Source organism: Ursus maritimus, unplaced genomic scaffold (genome assembly GCF_017311325.1).
Source record: "Ursus maritimus isolate PB19 unplaced genomic scaffold, ASM1731132v1 scaffold_21, whole genome shotgun sequence".
NCBI classification, from domain to species: Eukaryota; Metazoa; Chordata; class Mammalia; order Carnivora; family Ursidae; genus Ursus; species Ursus maritimus.
This window is the reverse complement of record NW_024424564.1, coordinates 22760335-22775188: the sequence shown is the minus strand read 5'-3', so window position 1 is coordinate 22775188 and position 14854 is coordinate 22760335. Positions and strand designations below refer to the sequence as shown.

Genomic DNA, 14854 nt, shown 5'->3' with positions numbered 1-14854 from the left:
CTCCAGGGATGTCCCCTGTATAGACTGCATGCACCCTACTGTTGTGGTTCAGTCCTAATTGCCTTCAGCTTAGCTGGCTTTGATAACTCACTTTGCCTGCTGTGGACATATTGGAAAGGGCTTGGTTCCTGAGCTGTTGAGAGACCTTTTTGAGGCCACCTTGGGCTACTTGATGGACAGGGCCAGCAGTCAGCCTAGCTACCTGCAATTAACCTCTCTGCCGTAGTTATAGGCACCAAAGGGCAGGGGATTCTGTATGGCCAACTGAAAGGCTGGGCTGCTAGAACTGCAGGCACACCAATGTGAAGGGTTCTCTTCCTCCACCCTTTGGAGTGGCACTGGTCCCAGCCACGGCTGACTGCAGGTTGTGATGGGGCAGAAGCTGCTTTAAATGGATGCTTGGCCAGGTGGGCAGGTTAGATGGCACAGGTTCATAGGGGAATGTAGGGTGGGGCTTGTGTTGCTCTCAAGATGGAGAGTGGTTGTTCTGGCACTCACAAGCATCTGACTATCTAGGCTAGGGGAGGGAAGGAGAAATGCACCCACCCAGTCTTTTAAAATATAGTGTGTTCTCCTTTTAATATTTCATCCTTTTACATATAAGTCTAGAGCTAAATTATTTCTATTACAATACACTCTTTCATGCTATTAGAATGAAAAATGATTAATTTAGAAAAGATTAAAATAGATAAAGGATTCATCATCAAAATTTTTAATCTTAAATGTGCATTTTATATTTTATCAATTGTTTCTTAAAGGTCAAAGCTTGTTTTTCTCATTTTTTATAGTAGTCTGTCATCTTTGTAATCAAGAAAATTGTCATCTCTGTCATGTGAACTATACCCACAATACACTCTTTGATTTCTTCACAGTGGACTCAGGAACTTATAAAACAACTTGCACAAAGAATTACATTTTTTAATGGGATACTTCATAAATTTGTGTGTCATCCTTGTACAGGGGCCAGGCTGTTCTTTGAATTGTTCCAGTTTTAGCCTATGTGCTTCTGCTAAAGAAAGCACATGTGGAATTATTTAAATATTTTTTTTCAAACTTTTACTGTTACCTCACCCACACTTAATTAGATAGCATTTTTTACATTAGCTCATTTTTTTATTAAACCTTTCCAAAACATTCACTTCTGTTACCATAGAAATAACATATTTTTCTTTTCAGTTTAAGTAGAACTTGATTACATTATGTAATTAAAATAACAAGTTCAACTAATATAAAAGTTTAGGGAACACACACAACAGTCTCTTGATGACATTTAAGTCAACTTAGAGGCAGCAGAATTTGTGGATAGGTTGGTGGACCACTTCTATGGGTCTGCTCAAGGCCCTGAAGGAACATCAGTATATCAGAAAGAGCATGAAGAGGGTTCTTTAGTGAGTCAGCGAAATGGATTAAAAGTGGTTCTTGTTTATTGAGATTCCCATTTGAGATTTTAATATTTATATTTTTTATAAGCCTTTTTGAGTAAAGATCATTGCTTTTATATTTTAATAATTTAGATGACTCAAGTTTTAAATTAATGCATTTTACTTAATTCTCAATTGTAGATTCCTTTGAAGTCCTATTGAGTCTGCTGGTTATGTGGAGAACTGTTCGTTGGAATGGATTGACAACTGAGAGATTTGTGCTCTGCATAAGGTATGTTACAGTTCAAAATGTGCTACAAGACCTGTCACACAATCTTCTGACCAGACCGGAAGCCTCGCAGGTAGGATCAATATTTTATTTGTGCTTATTTCATAAGCGCCTATTCCAAAGAGAAACAGTGTAGGAACTGAATAATTGTGGAATAAGCAAAAAAAAAAAAAAAAACAAAAACAAATCTAGAAATCCTGTGATATTTTTTATTACCCTTTCTTATATTATTTTTCCTCCTAATTTCTTCCCTTTTTTTTCTTACATATCCTCTTATCCTAAATGTAATATTCTTCTCTTTAAATTTCAACCACACAATAGTCATTCTACTTTGTTCTGCTCTGAAAAGAACTAGTATACCTTGGCTTATGGAATAAGAATAAAGGACATTTTCTATGAGCATAAATTTATAAAACATCCTACATATGTTGTGCCTTTCTTCATGGTCCATAATCTAGGAAGCAATTGTTCCTTAGAAAAATGGTTTTGTGTGTGTGGGGGGGGGAAGCATTCTATAATGTAACTCTCAATAATTATGAACTTAAAGGTGATTATGAATAATTACATGTTTAGTGAAAACTGTTTTTATCTTTAGATTGGGTACCCAAAAGAAACTTATAAATTAATATTTAATATCTTTTATAAGAGATACCAGAATTTCTGGTTTCTTAATCCTAGAAATGCCTTTCTTATCCTTATCTTCTGGAAAGTACTGACATTCACACAAAGATATCTGCCAAATAGACCTGGTATTCAAATATTCACCTTGAAACTCTTTGCAGATAGAGTCCTAAGTTAAAGCACTATCATGTTTTAGTTTTTACCTTCATCTCTCTGGCCCCTTCGTATGTTTATAAAATTTATAATGGGTTGTGGACATGTGGCGTCTATTTCCATATTATAAACTATAGTCTCTTAAAAAATGTTTTCTTAATCCTAAAATTCAGCTGTATCCAATTTGAGTAACATACATATTTTATAAAAAATGGTAATTGAAATATCTTTGGGAATTTTGAGAATAATTGAGAATTATTCAAATGACCACATCAGCTGAAATACAGGTGCATATGTAATCACGTGTTCTAGAACTAGCAAGGCCCTGACTTAATGGTCTTCTTAACATATATATGCTCTACAAGGCAGCAGCCCAAGTTGGGGGAAATTTAAAGATTCTGACTTTCTACTGGAAAGATGCATCGAGACTGCTCGGGTATTTTTCCTGCCTCTACCCTTGTATTCATCTAATTCATTCTCTTCATAGCTCAGGAGTCCGGGCTGGTTATGTAAATTGCAGAGGGGTGCAAGATGAAAATATGGGCACCTTGCTTAAAACAGCAGGAAAAAAAGTGCGGTTCACAAGTACTAAAATGTGAAACTTTTTCCTTTAAAAACATGTAATTTGTAAAATAATAGAGGTAATAGGGGTACCTGAGTAACGACCTAAGCCTACAAATTTCCACCCTGACCTTCGGTATGTTTATCTGCTACACTGTCTGCCTCCCTTCTTGGGGTCTGCTGGGCTGCTTTATATTCCGCTCTCTCCATTTGGTTAGTATCAACTTGTCCTCCACATTACACTTTAAAAATCCCTTGCTCGGGGTGCTTCTTATGTAATTTTCATTTAGACAGATTATAATCAGTAACTGCTTATATAAATTAATATCCTAATCCTCACTGGGTTGTAATCTTCAGTGTTTTGTTCTTTGCCCCCTCTCAGAGCCTGGTCTGATGCCTGTTAACCTACCTTTGTTATGCCTCTGCGTGATGTGTATTGAATCAATACTTGAATGAATGCGTGAATGATTGGAGGCCCCAATATACTTGGTGAAGAGTGTTACTCTTCATGATGCTGCCAATTCAGGGAGCAAATAGCTACCTCTACTACTTTTGTATAGCTCCACTTCCACTGCTGAGGCCAGAATTTGACAGCGTGGAATGAAGAGTTTTAAAAAGTATGATCTGAGATTGCTCGTTTTCAACTTGATGATGTAGGAATTAGAGCTGAAGAGATTCCTATATGCACTCGCCAATTTTAGTTTTTTGTCGAAACAGAAATGTTGATTAGTAGCAGGTCTCCCATTTCTAAAAGACAAAGACCAAATGACTGGCATTAGGTTAATTAAGGCATGGAGAAGAGAGTAATGTCATGACCGTGATATCGGTTATTATGTGGGTAAAGGTGTATCATTAGTGAATTCTGTAATCATTGCTCCGGAGAACATACAGTGAGAATTTGCAGTTCATCTTATAAGCCAAAGCCTAATGTCCTCAGCCGAGGTTAAGATGTGAGAAAATCAAGCAGTCAGGAGAGATGTCAGAGATGTAAAATGAAATTGGGAAGTTTATGAAAAATGACAAGAATTTATTGAATAAGAAGTATAGAATTCCCCTTTGCTTATAGAAGTAAATTAGAAGTAAGAAAATATGATTATTTGGTTGATACCAACCTTTTATAAAATATTACAAATATACAGCCTTATACAAAATATTACCAGTATTTTGTATAACCACTGAGTTGTTGCAAAAGCTTCTGATAAATACTATGTGTTTTCAGATCCTGTAATTTCAAAAGAAATAATTAGTGTATGTTTTTTTTTTGTTACTGTTATTAACATTTTTCATGGAAGCAAATAAACATTTTTTCAAAAAAGTGGACGATTTTGAAACGTTTAAATTTAGAACCTTTAAGAATAAAAAGGTTAAACCTTCTCTCGGCTGCTACTCAGGACTAAAATACTAAAGCCTAGATTTTTGATCCTACCGTCTTATGATTAAAATGAAAAGGATAGCTATATAAAAGATTCCCGTTTTATGTATCCTTCTTTTTTGATATCTTTCCATTTCTGCCTCTGCTCTGCCCTTAGGTATTTTAGAATAGCTTCAATAGGGTATGCATTCCTGTTAGGTGTTTCCTTGAATGCAGCACAACTCTGGGACTGGGCTAAATGAATCTCTGCTTCATAAACCTGCATCTCCTTAACAAGTAAGGAGAACAATAAGTAGGATTACTTCCAGAGGTCAATTAAGAAGAAATTGGGTAGCCTGTAGCTCTTTTTAGCTGACAGTCCAAAGTAAAAATTTATCTTAAGTGGTTAGAACCTTCTGATTCTGGGCATTTTTTTTTTTTTCTATTTTCTTGGTTCCTCTATTTTCTACTGTATATAAATTATACATGTGTTAGAAGGTGGAGGACAGACAGGAAAGTATCCAAACTGAGAAAGCACTTTGAGACTAAAAAAATGAAGCAAACCAGTCCATACCATTTACTGAGTTTTATTTAGGGAAAATTACAGTGGGGGTTGGATGAACAGATGATCCTGGCACTACACAGCTATTCTCTACTCCTGTCTGGGCCTTAACCACAGCTTTTATAGAGCAAGGGGACATTGTGGTGAGGTGCCGTCTGTGTACTACTCATCTCTACGAGTTACCTGAAGTGGCATTTTCCGTGTGCCAATTTATCAAAAACAAGCGTTCCTGCATTCTAGCAAGGGCATATCTTAACTTTGAAGGGATCTGGAACACGTACCTCCAAGGGAGGTCATTGAGCAGGCAAAACAAAATGGAGGGCCAAAGATGGACTCAGTTGTCAACACTCCTACATACTCGTTTCTTAGTTACAGAGATTTGATACCCCCCCCCATATTTAGAAGGATCATCTACAACTATGCTAATTTTATCCTTTAATTCTGGATATGCTTTGCAATTTTAGTGATACATCATTTGAGCTAGGTTGTTTTTCAATAGTGCTATATTTCTAATCTAAGCATGTTACTTTGCAGTACTGGTTTTTCAGTCTTATGTAATGACATCAAATATCAGTCCAGAGTTTGTCTTCGGGTTTACTTTATCTCACCTGATCTTTGAACTTAAATTTTTGTGGCCAAAGCCATGACTTGTCTGTCCATTGGAGGGGGGGAAATGCATGTTATATCTAGTTTCTGTAAAAGCTAACTAAAACTTTCTGAAAATGTTGCTATGTGTTGTCATGTCTTAATCTCTAAATCCTAAAAGGGACTTGTTTGGGTATCTATACATCCAGGTTATTATGGTGCTCCCATTCACTCTCTCTCACTTTTCCCACTTTGAAAGATAAATTATTCGGTCACTCTATGTGAAGGTCATGTCTTCCCTTCTCTCACATGCCAGAAATAACTCCATGTTGGTGATCCCATGGAAGATAACTTCTGCTTAAGAAATTCTAGACCTAAACCATTACTTACATAGACTAGCCTGCCTGCCTTATAGCTTCATTTGCAGTTCTTTTCTAAAATCTTTCTTCCCCTCTCCCCCTCCTTCCCCAGTCCCTGGTATTGGATGTGTATAGGACAGCATACAGACCTGCTTGCCATGGGTAGCTATCCTGACACCAAGGGGTGCCAGACTTTGATTAAAGCTCACATTGAGGATGGGAGATAGAAACAAACTCTTGTCCTTGAGGATATCTTTGAGATGCTGATCTTTTATTTTAAAATATATTTTATCTCATGGCCTTTACAAATGTGTACCTCTAAAAATATGCTCCCTTAACCCAGTGCATGTGTGTGTGCACACGCCAAGAGAGCAGATCTTAAAAGTTCTCAGCACACAACTTTTCACATATCCTTTCTTGTGACATTTTGTCTTTATTGATAAGACTCCTGGCTACCTATTGAGGTAAATATTACTGTTATCCTCACATTACAGATGGGGCAATGGAGGCCTGAATCAGCAAGAGGATCTGTTCTTGGTTCCATGGGTTGAGAGTAAAATCTAAGTCCTCTGATTTAGGGGGTATTGCTCAGTGGTAGAGCATTTGACTATAGTTATTTCTCATATTGAGCTTGCATTAAGCCAACTTTTCTTAGGTTGGGTATTAAGATAACTACTTGAAAATGTAATAAGAACTTCTGATTTAGGTTTCTGTATGTAAGGAGCTTGGAAATTGCCACTCTGTTTGAATAGATAAAAGGCAGATTGAAAAATCAAATCTTCTTAGACCCATAACGGAAGCGAGGTCACAGGTCAAACCATTGCTCCCAGGATTGTATAGAGAATCTGGCTTACCAAAACAGACTCATGATTGGAAATGGCCCAGGGAACCAGTACTGGGGTAGGAAAACCTGAGCTGTTGTTGATGAATTGCTGGAGGCTCAGTGCAGACAAGAGTAAATGTTAAAAACTCCAAGGGGACCCAGTCATAGAGGGCTCACGGTATTGTGAGATTTACTTCTAGGGGTTCAACCAGATTTCCGTAATAAAAGAAAAATACCCTCAGGTTCTAGTAGGAAGGAAAGATGTGGGAAGAAAAATTTTGAAATATACCGAAACACTGTGGCTTATTAACAAAGCCTGCCTTAAGAGTTTAACTAGTTTAACTAGAACCTAACACACTGGGGTATAAGCAGAGCCTAACTGACCTGGAGAAGAGAAATACCAACTCTAGACCATAGCCATCGAACCTACCTAAGGGAGGGGAAGAAAAAGACCACTTTAAGTTCATAGTACAGAGGCATAGGTTCCATAAAAGACTAAGACCTAATCATAGGACATATGATCATAGGACACCTCACCACCACATTATTAAAGGCTTATTTACAACTATTCCTTTTGCCCAGTCCATCACGTCCGGTTATCAAGAAATAATTACAAAGCATTCCTAAAACCAAAACCACAAAGAGAAAGAAGCATCAGAACCAAGCATGGTAGTGATTTGGGATTTTTCAGACTAGATTTTTAAAACAATAATGACTAATATCCTAAGGGCCCTCTGGATAAATTAGATAGCATGTAAGTATAGATGGGCAATGTAAGCAGAGAGCTGGAAATCCTAAGAAATAAATGCTAGAGTTATTGTAAAAGGAATGAAGAATGCCTTTAATAGGTTCATCAGTAGACTGAACACTGGCTGAAGAAAGAAGCTATGGTATAAAGAATATACAACAAATTTTCAAACTAAAAAGCTAAAAGCAAAGACTGAAGTAAGAAAACAAAACAGTATCCAAGGACAGTGGGACAACTATAAAAGGTGTAACATACGTGTAATGGGAATACCAGAAAAAGAAGAAAAGAAACGAAGAAATACTTGAAACAATGCCTGAGAATTTTCCCAAATTTTGGTCAGATACCAATCACAGATCCAAGAAAGTCTACACCAAGCAAGAGAAATCCCAAACAAACTACCTGGGCATATCATCTTCAAATTACAAAAAAATCAAACATCAAAAATCTTAAAAGAAGTCAAAAGCTAAAAAATCTTACCTGTAGAGGAATAAAGGTAAGAATTACAATCAACCTCTCTTCCAAAACCATGCAAGCATGAAGAGAGTGTAATGAAATATTTAAAATGTTGAGGGAAAAAAACCTCACCAACTTAGAAATCTGTATGCAGCAAAATTATTCTTCGAAGTTAAAAAAAAAAAAAAAAATTTTTTTTTCACAGCAAACCTTTCACAGTGAACCAAAATCGAGGGACTTCACTGTTAGCAGAAATGTCTTACCAGACATTTTAAAGGTATTTTAGACTAATAAAATATATATATCAGAAACTTGTATAAAGGATGTAAGATATCAAAGATGGAATAAGTGAAGGTGAAATAACTTTGTTTTCTTACTCTAAATTGACCTAATAGAAAAGGAAAACTGTTCCTTCAAAATAACAGCAACGATGTATTTGATTATATGTATGTTTATATCTTACGTGTGTGTGCACATGACATATGCTTATATTTAAAGTAAATGGCGGCAATGATGCAAGGAGTGGAGGGAAGGAATTAGGATTATTTTGTTAGAAGGTACTCACACCACCCATGAAGTGGTATAGTGTTATTTAAAAGTGTATGTAAATTAGTTATAAATGTATATTGTAAATTTTCAGGTGATTGCTAAAAGTAAAATATACACACACACACACATATATATATATATACACACATACACATATACACACATACAGATATGCTGAGAAAGACAAAATGGAATCATAAAAAAAATGCTCAGTTAAAACCACAAAAGGCAGGGGGCGCCTGGGTGGCACAGCGGTTGAGCGTCTGCCTTCGGCTCAGGGCGTGATCCCAGCGTTCTGGGATCGAGCCCCACATCAGGCTCCTCTGCTATGAGCCTGCTTCTTCCTCTCCCACTCCCCCTGCTTGTGTTCCCTCTCTCGCTGGCTGTCTCTCTCTGTCAAATAAATAAAATCTTTAAAAAAAAAAAAAAACACAAAAGGCAGAAAGAGTAGAAGACAAAAATGAAAAGAACAAGGGCAGAGCATAGAAAATAGTAATAAATATGGTAGATATTAATTCAACTATATCAACCACTTTTAATTGGTACACTAGACCATTGCATTAAAAGACCAAGATTGTCAGAGTAGATAAAAAACAAAACACAATTATGTGTTGTCTACCAGAAATCTACTTTATAAACCTAGATTAAAAGTATGTTTTTCTCCATAAGTTTTGTAACACTAATCAAAAAAAAAAAAGAGTGGATATTATTTTCACACAGAACTGACTTGAAAGTAAGAAAAGCTCTCAAAGAGAGGTAGTATGTGATGACAAAGGTTTCAGTTCTCCAAAAGACATAATTCTTAACTCTGTGTTTCTAGCAGCAAAGCATCAAACTATATGAAAGAAATACTGATGGAATCTTCTATTTCTTCTTAGAATTCTATTTTCACAGTTGGAGACTCTAACACGCCTTTCTCAGAAATTAATAGATGAGCAGAAAATCAGGAAGAACGTAGTTGAACTCAACATCATTAACCAACTACATATAATTGATATCTCTAGAATCTACTTCACCTGACAACACAGAAAGCACATGCTTCTCAAGCTTTCATGGAACATTCAACAAGATAGAGCACATTCTAGTTCATGAAACATGAGCACATTTAAAGAACTAGAAATCATACAGTGTCTGCTCTTAGACCACAGTAGGATTAAACTAGGAACCGATATAAATAAGTAGAAAAATCCCCAAATGCATGGAGATTAAACATGCTTCTAAATAATACATGGATCAAAGAAGTCTCAAGAGAAATTTTTTGAAATAAAATGAAAACAAAATTTATCAATTTGTAGGATGTAGTGAAAACAATGCTTAGAGAAATTTATAGCATCTAGTGCTTATTAGAAAAGAAAGGAAAAATGTAAAAATTATTTAAGTTTTCACATTAGGAAATTAGTAAAAGAAAAGCAAACTAAATCCAAAGTAAGCAGAAGAAATTAGAGCAGAAATCAGTGAAATTAAAGATAAATACAGGAGGGGCACCTGGTGGCTCAGACAGTTTAGCGTCTGCCTTCAGCTCAGGTCATGATCTCTAGGTCCTGAGCGCTGGGCTCTCTGCTTAGTGGGGAGTCTGCTGCTCCCTCCACTTCTGTACCTCCCACTCCCCCCCCCCCCCCCCCCCGCAGCTTGTGCTTATTCTCTCTCTCTCTCTCTCAAATCTTTAAAAAAATAAGCTTTTTGCCTCATTTCCTGTATTTATTTGAGATCAGTAAAATCAATGAGCCCTAGCCAGGCTAAAAAAAAAAAAGAAATTTTAAAAAGATATGAATTAATATCAGAAATGAAAGAGGGGACAGATTTTCCATAGATCTTATGGAAATTAAAAGGATAATGAACATTATGAACAACTTTCTCAAATCTTTAAAAAAATAAGCTTTTTGCCTCATTTCCTGTATTTATTTGAGATCAGTAAAATCAATGAGCCCTAGCCAGGCTAAAAAAAAAAAAGAAATTTTAAAAAGATATGAATTAATATCAGAAATGAAAGAGGGGACAGATTTTCCATAGATCTTATGGAAATTAAAAGGATAATGAACATTATGAACAACTTTATGAACACAAATTTGATAACTTAGATGAAATAGACCTTGAAAGACACAATTTGCTGAAATTCACAAGAGATGATCTGTACAGTCCTATATCAAAGAAATTGAATCAATAATTAATAATCTTCCCAAATATAAAGCACCAAGCCCATATGGGTTCACTGGTGAATTCAACCAAACAGAAATTAAAGCTATTCTCTACAATCTCTTTCAGAAGACAGAAGCAGAGGGAATATCTAACTCATTCTGTGAAGCTAGTATTACCCTAAACACCAAAAGCAGACAAAGACATTACGAGAAAACTACAGACCAGTAGTTCTCATGACCATAAGTGCAAAAAATCCTCAGTAAAATATTAGCAAATCAAATCCAACAATTTATATAAAGTATTATACGACCATGACCAAGTGGATTTATTCCAGGTTCATGTGGCCAGTTCAGCATTTGAAAATCAATATTATCCATCACATTAACAGACTAAAAATTTTACATGATTATATTAATAGATGCAGAAAAATAATTTGATAAAATCCAACACCCACTCAAAAAATTTTTTTCATTAAACTAGGAATAGAGGGGACCCACTCATCTTGATAAGGCTGTCTACAAAAACCCTACAGCTAACATCATACTTAATGTGGGGGCAAACTCAAAACTCTCCCACTAAGTTTATGCACAATATAAAGATGTCACTTCTAACCATTCCTTTGGGACATGGTTATTATACACAAATACATTAATGGGATTTTTAAGGAAATAATAGAGTAATTTGGGCTTCAGCACTGATGGGATACCAGAATGGTTTGGGGAAATTAGCAGAAGAGAGAAAAAAGTTCAAGTAAGGAAGTAACAAGCATGTGAACTTTCAGGATGTATTCAAAAGAAATAATTGACTTTTCTTCACATTATTTCCTTTAATCCTTATTTCCTTTTGTCAATTGTTTTTAATTCTGTCTTGTTTAACCACTTTTTCTATTTTTAATGTAGCAATTCTTAATTTTTCATCAATGTTTTGAATATCTTCCCCTCCCATTCCCATTTCTTAGGTATCATTTTAAATAACATCTATGTTTTTTCTGCAGTGTTTATTAATGTTCATGTGTGTACATAACGTAGTTTTGTTTAAATGTAGACATGTAAAGGCAAATATTGTCTTTTTATTGTTTTAAAAGATTTTATTAGAGATCACACAAGCGAGCATAAGCAGGGGGGTGGAAAAAAGGGAGAAAGAGAAGCAGACTCCTTGCTGAGCGGGGAGCTCAATGTGGGGCTCATACCAGGACTCTGAGATCATGACCTGAGCTGAAGGCAGATGCTTAACTGACTGAACTACCCAGGCACCCGCCCCCCCCTTTTTAAGATTTGTTTATTTTAGAGAATGAGCACTTTGGGGGGAGGGGCAGGAAGAGAGGGAGAAAAAGAATCTCAGACTCCTCCCTGAGTACAGAACCCAACAGGGTGCTTGATCCCAGGATCCTGAAATCATGTCCTGAGCTGAAATCAAGAGTTGGACACAACCGACTGAGCCACCCAGGCGCCCCTGTTTTTTGTCTTTTTCTTTATTGCTGTATCCCCAGCATCAATAACTATTTCTGGTACATAGAAAATGCTCCAAGACTTTTTAAAAATAATTTTTAAATCAAAATTTGCATTTGATAAAAAAAAATAGCACTTTCTACCAGCATTTATCTAGAAATAAGCACTTATATTGGCTAAGCTTGTGTGTGTACGTATACTCAAACGTGTGTATATATTGCAAGTGTGTATGTGTGTATATGCAAACATATGTTTATATCACATATGGAAATATTCTGGCAAGATGAATAGTCCTATCTGATTAATTCTCTCCTTATTCTACCCTCACAATCATGTAGCAATATATGGTTGAGTAGGGTAGGGTTTGGGGGAGGAGCATACTGCTTTCATGGATTTCTCCAAAAGCAGAGTCTAAAACTCTGTAATTAGTGTAGTTTGTAGTAATCCTCAACTGAATGAAACTCTTCTACCCAATGTTTATTGCAGTCACCTCTGTCACCTTATTTCCTCCCTGTCTTCTTTCATTGCTCCCAGCCATGCTGACTGCCTTGATGTTCTTCAGAAACAGTAAACTCTTTCCCATGTTGGTTTCTTCCACTTGCATCAGTAAGCACAGAGTGCTTTTTCTCTAGATAGGTATCTGGCTTCCTCCCTCACTTCATTCAGGCTCCTGCTCCAATGTCTCCTTTCATAAGAGCCTTCCCTGACCACCCAGTCTAAAAGAGTATCTTCTCTCTCATTATTTTTTAGCCTTGTGGCTTTATATTTTCCTTCTTGGTGCTTATCATTACCTGGCATTTCATTATCTGTTAATCTCCTACTAGAGTATAAACATCATCAGGCAAGGGTTTGTTTTGTCTTTTTCTTTCACCACTGTATACCCAGCATAGGTTTATAATGCTGTCTGTAACATCGGAAGCACTCAATGATTGTTGACTATATGAAAAAATCTAATACTCCTATATCACGCCAATCTTTTTTTCACCTTTAAACAGATTTCATGTATAACTTTATATTTACAACATCAAAAGCAAACTGGGTCTTTGACATTGATGAAGTAGAAATGATAATGAAAAGTAGGAGTATGATCTCTGAAAATAATTGTAAAGATGATGAAACAAACTCATTTTAAGCTGAAAGTTCCCTTCAATGTGATCATTTTATTCCAGGTGTCGTTCCTTAACTTGAGCTCAAATGAAGTCCAAACAGTCCACAAGTGATAGTCAATCAATAATATCTTCTGGGAATGGAAGTAAGACAAGCCTAATTAAATGAGACAAATTCAGTTTATTAGTCCTTGTCTCTCAGAGATTACCAAGCAAATCTTGCTACAAGTAATTATCAGGTGATTATACTACAGATTTTGATTCTTAAAAATGGAAAGGAAAAAATTAGGACACGTGTTTTATCATAAACCTGGTCTTTTGTTTTGTCTTTCCTGTTCCCCTCCTTTCCTCTCTTCTCTAGCTCTCCTCTGCCTCCTCCCCTTTGTTCTCTCTCCCAAGGTCCCTCTCTCACTTTCTCTTTCCCTCCCTTTCCCTTACCCATGTGAATATACATTTGGATACTTTGCCTTAATTAACTGTCAGACAGTATAGGGTTGGGATGAAAAGTGTGGGAGCCTAAAGATGGATACACATTACACTCCTTGCCAACTTTTTATTTTATTTAACTTTTTTCCTCCCTCTGGGAAAATTGCTTAAACTGTTTGGCTTGAAGGTCCTGTAAGATGGAAATGTTAATTGTATCTATGCTGAGGGATACTGGGAGGACTAAATGGTTTAGTACTTTCCTGTTCTAACAGTCCTCAGACCACAGCACTGGGAGCTTGTTAGCATGATCTCTCTCTAGACCTGTTGAATCAGAATCTGTAATTTTACAAAATCCCCAGGTGATATGTATGTACATTAAATTTCGAGAAGTACTGGTAATATATATAAAACATCACTATATTTACATAAAATATAACCTCACTAAATGCTGTTCTAATTATACTAAAAGATATATGAATAGAGAAAAAGTGTGGTATTAAATGAATTTGTTCAAAGACATGCTTATCTATCCATTATCTTTATTTACGTTATGGTTATACAGCTTAGGGTTTTGGTCTCTGGTGTGTAAGAGGGAGGAAGAGAAAAGGGAAGGAAGAAAAGAGGTGGAGAAAGAGAAAATATTCGGAGACTTCGTATTGGTAAAGAAAAAGAATTGTTTTATTCTAATTGTTCCCTTTAGAAAAAGGGTTAGTGAATAAGATTGTTTTACATTGCCCTTTAAAATTTCATTTATAGAACTTGAAAAAGAATCATCATTTCAATATTTTGCTAGATGTGTGAAATCAAGTTTTCTCCTGATGACTCAGGTATGGATGAATTATTTGAAAAGTATCCACACTTTGTTTAGACTTGTATAGATTTACAAAAAATTAAAAATCCACATGTACAGTTATATTTCTGAAAACTTAAGATTGAAAATAGTCTCAAGGCTGTGTAGATCTTAACAGAAAACACATTGACTCCTTTCACCATAAAAACATTTATTTTTATTGAAAATATACAAATAAAAACAGGACTTAAGGCATTTCCTTAATTATATAGTGTGCTTGTGTAACCTGTACTACAGAAAATGAAAAGAACCATCCATTTTTTACATGAAACTTTTCAGAAATACTTCTCACACAGGTTATCACATTGGTTAACAGCCTTTAAAATTAAGGCAAGGAAGGAATGATAAATATTCATTTTCTACTGTCCCACTGGCACCAAGATGTAAATATAGCTAATCGTGGCCTCCTAAGTACAATTATTAATCAATTTTGTAGCAACATGTTATTCATGCCCAGATGTATGCAAATATTC

The 14854-nt window shown here is 35.8% G+C and overlaps 1 non-coding gene across 1 annotated transcript; it reads right to left on the bottom strand.

The window, feature by feature from the left end:
• Positions 1-915: 915 nt before the first annotated feature.
• On the bottom strand, positions 916-1022 carry LOC121104505. Its single transcript, XR_005836827.1, has one exon. It is a non-coding gene; the product is annotated as a U6 spliceosomal RNA (small nuclear RNA).
• Positions 1023-14854: the final 13832 nt, after the last annotated feature.